We start from the raw sequence: 5,739 nt of genomic DNA, 5'->3' as shown, positions 1-5,739 counted from the left end.
AATTGGAGCATAGGTATCAAAATAGTCAATACCCTCCTTTTGCCTAAAGCCTTGTATGACCAAACGTGCTTTAAACTTGTCAACCGATCCATCAACTTTCATCTTCCTTTTGAAGATCCACTTGTTGCCCAAAGGTTTACAACCGGGAGGCAAATCAACTAGAACCCATGTATTGTTTTCCATTATAGAGTCTATCTCGTCACGAATTGCCTCTTTCCAAAAGGCAACGTCACGAGACCTCATGGCCTCATCATATGTCCTCGGATCCTCCTCAATATTATAACAATAATGAAGTTGAAATATAACACTATCTGTAGTTCCTTCAACCAAAAATAGTTAAAAATTCTCACCATATGATTTAGGAGTTTTTTTCCTACTCCCTCTACGTGGCTCATGAGTTTCATTTGGAATTTCTTCCAATTGAGCACCGTGGTGTAACAACCCCAATCCGTTACACCAAAACCGGAGTACATTTTTTTTATTAGTTAGGTCCCATTAATACAAGACATTTTCGACTCTGTTTTAATCGAAACATAACATCATAATGATACGTTTAACAATCTATCATGACCCTTGGCACACAAATTACACTTTACAAAATCATTTGTAATAGTGACCCGATCACAAGAATTACGGGTTAAGACTCAATAACCCAACCCAATACCAAGAGCATAATCCCGGGGACTACCAAATCCCTCATCCACGTCCAAAGATCCAAAAGCTACCCCATCGAGCCCAAGCGCACCTAAGCATCTAGTCTACAACTAACTAGCTTCATAATCACAATACCTGTAAAAAGGTAAACAACGAGAGGGGTAAGCTTAACGCTTAGTGAATGCAATAATTATACACATACATATATAATCTACTTACTTGCAATCACTTACACAATTACCGCATACACGCTAGCAATATAATTAGCATACCATTGCAAAGTATAACGCTAAAATCTCCAATATGCAAGCTAGCACAAACAATAGCATATAACACGAACAATATAATATGCTACGCTACATCACACCAAAAATAGTGATGTTCACAACATCCATTAGTATCCAAGATTTCAAGGCTAGCCCCGCGAATGGTATCGTCAACATCGAACTTAAACCCCATTCGCCCCATTTAATGTGGTATCGTCAACATCGAACTTAAAACCCACATATAAGGTATCGTCAACATCGAACTTTAACCCCTCATCAAAATCACTACAATAGTGGTATGGCATCGTCAACATCGAACTTTAACTCCATACATGAGGTATCGTCAACACCGAACTTTAAACCCTCATCCAACAAACAATAAATGGTATGGCATCGTCAACATCAAACTTTAACTCCATACATTAAATAGCAACTCGTACGAGGATATGGTATCGTCAACATCGAACTTTAAACCCATACCCCACAAGTAAATAAATCATATATATACATATATAATTATTCCACTCACCTCGTGAACTCGAGCATTACAAACCATGCGCGAAATCTCCACCACGCACAACCGAGCAAGATTTTACCTATAATATGCGTATAGGTATACACATAATCAACATACAATCTCATTTGGACTCTTGACCCGCCCGAATGAACAACAAGTGCAAAATATACCCTTTTGCACTTTTAACGCTACCCGAAGGTCCAAAACTAACGAGACTAGTTCCCGCGTTCTCAAAATACCCAAATATGTCAACTTTAACCTCTAAACGCATACTAGCTCGTATTTTACACAAAACCCATTCCATGGTTGACCAAGTTTGACTTTATTGCTAAAACACCAAATTTTAACCTAAAATCACTTCTCGCGAGTAATTACATCAAAAGCATCATTTAACACTTAACAAATGCATTTAACATCCAATTAATCCAAATTAGTGTCATCCTCAATTTTGACCCAATTCAAATTGCTCATTTTAACCAAAGTCATAAAACGCCCCAAAATCACTAACGACTAGTGATTATATTTCCAAGACAACCACTAACACTTAAATCAAGTATTTACCTACTTGATTTACCAAAACTTGACTTAAAACTTAATTTGACACCGAATCAAGCTTACTTGTCCTAAAATACCCATTTGACCCGTTTTGACCTAAATTAGGGTTTACACCCAAAAACCAAGTCAACACAAGTGTTCTAACGTTTAACCAACACACGCAAGACCCAAACTCATAATTTCATCACTCGAAACCCATTTTGACACATAAACCCTAATCTTGACCCATTTCAAAATTAGTCAACTAAAATACACCCAAAAGGGTTCCAACGCTTCCAAAATCACTAAACTAAGTGATTACACCCAAAATCAAAACCTAATCATGGCCAAAACGTCAATCATCCCAAAACCCAGTGATATCGCATATTTTATACGCATTTTCCTTAGCGATATCGGGTACATTTTGGTCCTTTTGGATACGATTTGGAATTATTTCGGTGAAAGTTGTGAAAAGTTTGAGTTCCAAGACCAAGGAGGTTAATTTTGAAGTTATTTGATGGTTTTGGGTGATTTTCGATGTAAACGAGTGAAAGGGTTTGGTTCGATTCGAGTTTTGGTGTTTGTATTAAGTTTTTCAGCTCATTTCAGCAAAATGACATGGAGCGCCGCTCCAAAACATGGCGCGCCGCGCCATTCCACATAAAATACAGTTCAAGCATTTTAAAAAGGCAGATTTCAGCTCACCAGTCAAATGGCGGGCCGCGCGAGGAAATGGTGCGCCGCGCGAGTAAGGGCGCGCCGCGCAGGTTCTCAACCGGGTTCAGAATTGCACCTATTTAAAGCCCAAAAATTACCCTAATTTATCATTATCGCATCCAGACGAATTCCAGCAGCTTTTTGACGAACTTAGGTGATTTTTGGGGATTTCCAAGGTCATTCTAAGGTATCAATCATTCCGGAAACAAGTCTCGATTCGTTTATCTTTCATGATTCAATCATTGATTAGGTTTATCCCTTATCATAAACAATGAATTTCTCTATTACTTTATTTGTGATTTTTATTGTTGCCATGATTACTGGCTAAGTTCTTTAATGTTTGTCTAGATTTAATAACCTATGTATTGGATGCTTCTTATCAGTTGTTTGATTAATTTATGATGATTTGATGTTTGAATTAAAGAACCATTCTTATTGAAGCTAGACTTTTCGATTCAATTGGTTGTGTACTTGTTTGATAGGACGAGAGTTCATTAATTTAGTGCATTAATTTACAATTGGTTTGTCTTAATTGATTGTTTGCTTACTCGGAGACGAGAGTAAATTGAATTCAAAAGGCTAGACGAAATAGGGGTGAATTATGCGCAACGAGAGTTGGTGTGATTGTGATTTGAATCTTCATCTCAGTTGAACTGTTTAGTCACAATTAGGAGGTCTTAGGCTACAGGGAATTCCGTGTCGTGTAATCTTAATTGAAGTGTTTGCGCTGGGGAATTCCAGGTGAACCGACAAGATAATTCACATAAGTTAGATAATAACTGGGGCTTAATCTAAATGCATCCAATACTAGGTGAAAAAGGTCTAGACAAGCATTCGTTTTTTTTCTAATTGTTTACAACTATCTTATTTTACTCGTTTGTTTGCTTTAAAGCTTAAAACTGAAAACACCAAAAATATTGTTCAATCTTGTTATTAATTAAGCTATCTTTGATTTTGGCTAATCGTTAAATAGCCAACCAAACAAATTATCTCGTAATTCAATTTTCTAGATTTAACTTAGTTTAATTCATTAGTTACAATCTTAATTTTCACGTCTAAACTGTCCTTGGAACGATCTTGGATTTACCAACTTTATACTATTGCACGATCGGGTACACTGCCCGTTAGTGTGTAGTAAATCTTTAAACCGGTTTTTCCCATTATAAATAATAGACGCGATTTCACACATCAAGTTTTTGGCGCCGCTGCCGGGGACAGTTGTGTCGAAGATTAAGATTGTTATCTAATTGTTCTTAGTTTAGTTTAGTTATAGATTATTATTTCTTTTCGTTATTCTCAAGTTGAATCGGTGCGTTTAATCAGTTGTTAGTGGTGATTTCGCAGGTAACAGGTAGTGCATGCCACATACGCGTTCTTCTAATTCTCCGATTTTTCAACCATTTGCAGAACCCGAAAGAGAGTTATTCAGAGCGTTAAGTCATGAACAACAGTCTACAGTGGATTCATCTTTTTCTTCAAGTGCTAATATAATTAATTTGAGAAGTAGTTCTGAAACTGTGGTGCCCAATACACCACCTGAAATCAGAGAAGAAGAAGAATCTTACATTTCCTTAGATCTTTTCGAGACTGAAGATATGGCTGACCAAGAACAGCCACCTCGTCCTCAGACTATGGCACAAAAGTTGAAGGCCAGATGAGGGGGCCAAGGCAATTCGATTACTCAACCGAACATCACTCAGCCTTTTCAAATTACAGGGCCGATCCTGAATTTGATTTCTTCTGATTGCTGATTTTATGGCAAGGATAGTGAGGATGCTAACGAGCATCTTCGTAATTTTAATGATGTTTGCAATTTGTTTAAGCTACATGAGGTTGCCGATACTTCAATCAAGACAAGGCTTTTCCCTTGGAATCTTAAGGGAGAAGCTAAGAGATGGTTAGATAAGCAACCAGAGGGCACGATTACCTCTTAGGAGACTTTGGAGGATAAGTTTTTGTCGAAGTTTTTCCCTGCGTCTCGAGCTGCTAGACTTCAAGCAGAAATTTCACAATTTAGACAAAAGAGCAGTGAGACATTATTTGATGCTTGGGACCGTTTTGCTACTTTGTTACGCTCGTGTCCGCAACATGGGTTGAATGATTTACAAAAGGTTCAGATTTTCTACAAAGGTTGTGACATTCCAACTCGTCAGAGTATTGATCAAGCAGCAGGTGGTACGTTAATGGATAAGACCGAAGAAGAGGCGTTAGAGATAATTGAAAAGCAAGCTGCTTACTCTCACGAATGGCATCAAGATCATGAGTCATCCCATTCAGCTTCAGTTAAGAGAACCGAGACCACTGGTGCGTATGATGATTTTGGGTCTATCAGTGCTAAGTTGGATTCTTTTGGTAGAAATTTAGAGAAGATGAATAAGGATATTCATGGTATGAAGGTTGGTTGTGAGTATTGTGGGGGTTTACATTTAGCTAAAGATTGTGATGCGGGGTTAACGATAGGTCAAAAGGAAGAGATAGCGTACATCAGTTAGCAAAATAATAATCAGTTTCAAGGGCGCGCTCAGTTTAACCGCAATTTTAATAATCCCTACAATCCTCAAGGTCGTTAGGGAGGTAGTAACAGTAATTATCAGAATTTGCCGGGTGGAGGATTTCAGCAACAAGCTCCTGGGTATTTTCAAAAGCCCCAAGCCGAAGAGAAAAAGTCGAATCTTGAAGCTATGATCGAAAAGCTTGTGATATCTCAAACTCAGCTTGTTACTACTGTTACTCAGAATAATGAGAAGAATGATCAGATGTTCCGGAATCAACAAGCCGCGATTCATAATTTGGAATAACAAATTGGTCAACTTGCTAATCAGAGAAATGAGAGAAAACCGGGGGAGTTACCAAGTAACACAGATGCTAACCCGAAAAATGGGCACGTTAATGCTATCACCACCCGAAGTGGTATAGCATATGATCCACCAAAGAAGCCTGCTGAGTATGATTTGCGAGTTCCATTGGTTAAAGATAGTGAGCCGGTAGTTGTTAGTGAACCGGAGGGGGATAAGGAGCCGGAACAGGTGATTGAGGAAGTTGAAAATATAC

At 38.1% G+C, this 5,739-nt stretch overlaps 1 non-coding gene across 1 annotated transcript; it reads right to left on the bottom strand.

Moving 5' to 3' along the window:
• Positions 1 to 4,676: 4,676 nt before the first annotated feature.
• LOC139856392 (small nucleolar RNA R71) lies at positions 4,677 to 4,783 on the bottom strand. Its single transcript, XR_011761875.1, has one exon. It is a non-coding gene; the product is annotated as a small nucleolar RNA R71 (small nucleolar RNA).
• Between the last annotated feature and the right edge of the window lie 956 nt (positions 4,784 to 5,739).

Source organism: Rutidosis leptorrhynchoides, chromosome 6 (assembly GCF_046630445.1).
Source record: "Rutidosis leptorrhynchoides isolate AG116_Rl617_1_P2 chromosome 6, CSIRO_AGI_Rlap_v1, whole genome shotgun sequence".
NCBI lineage: Eukaryota > Viridiplantae > Streptophyta > Magnoliopsida > Asterales > Asteraceae > Rutidosis > Rutidosis leptorrhynchoides.
Note: the sequence above shows the minus strand (reverse complement) of the source record. Positions and strands in the feature narration are given on the sequence as shown.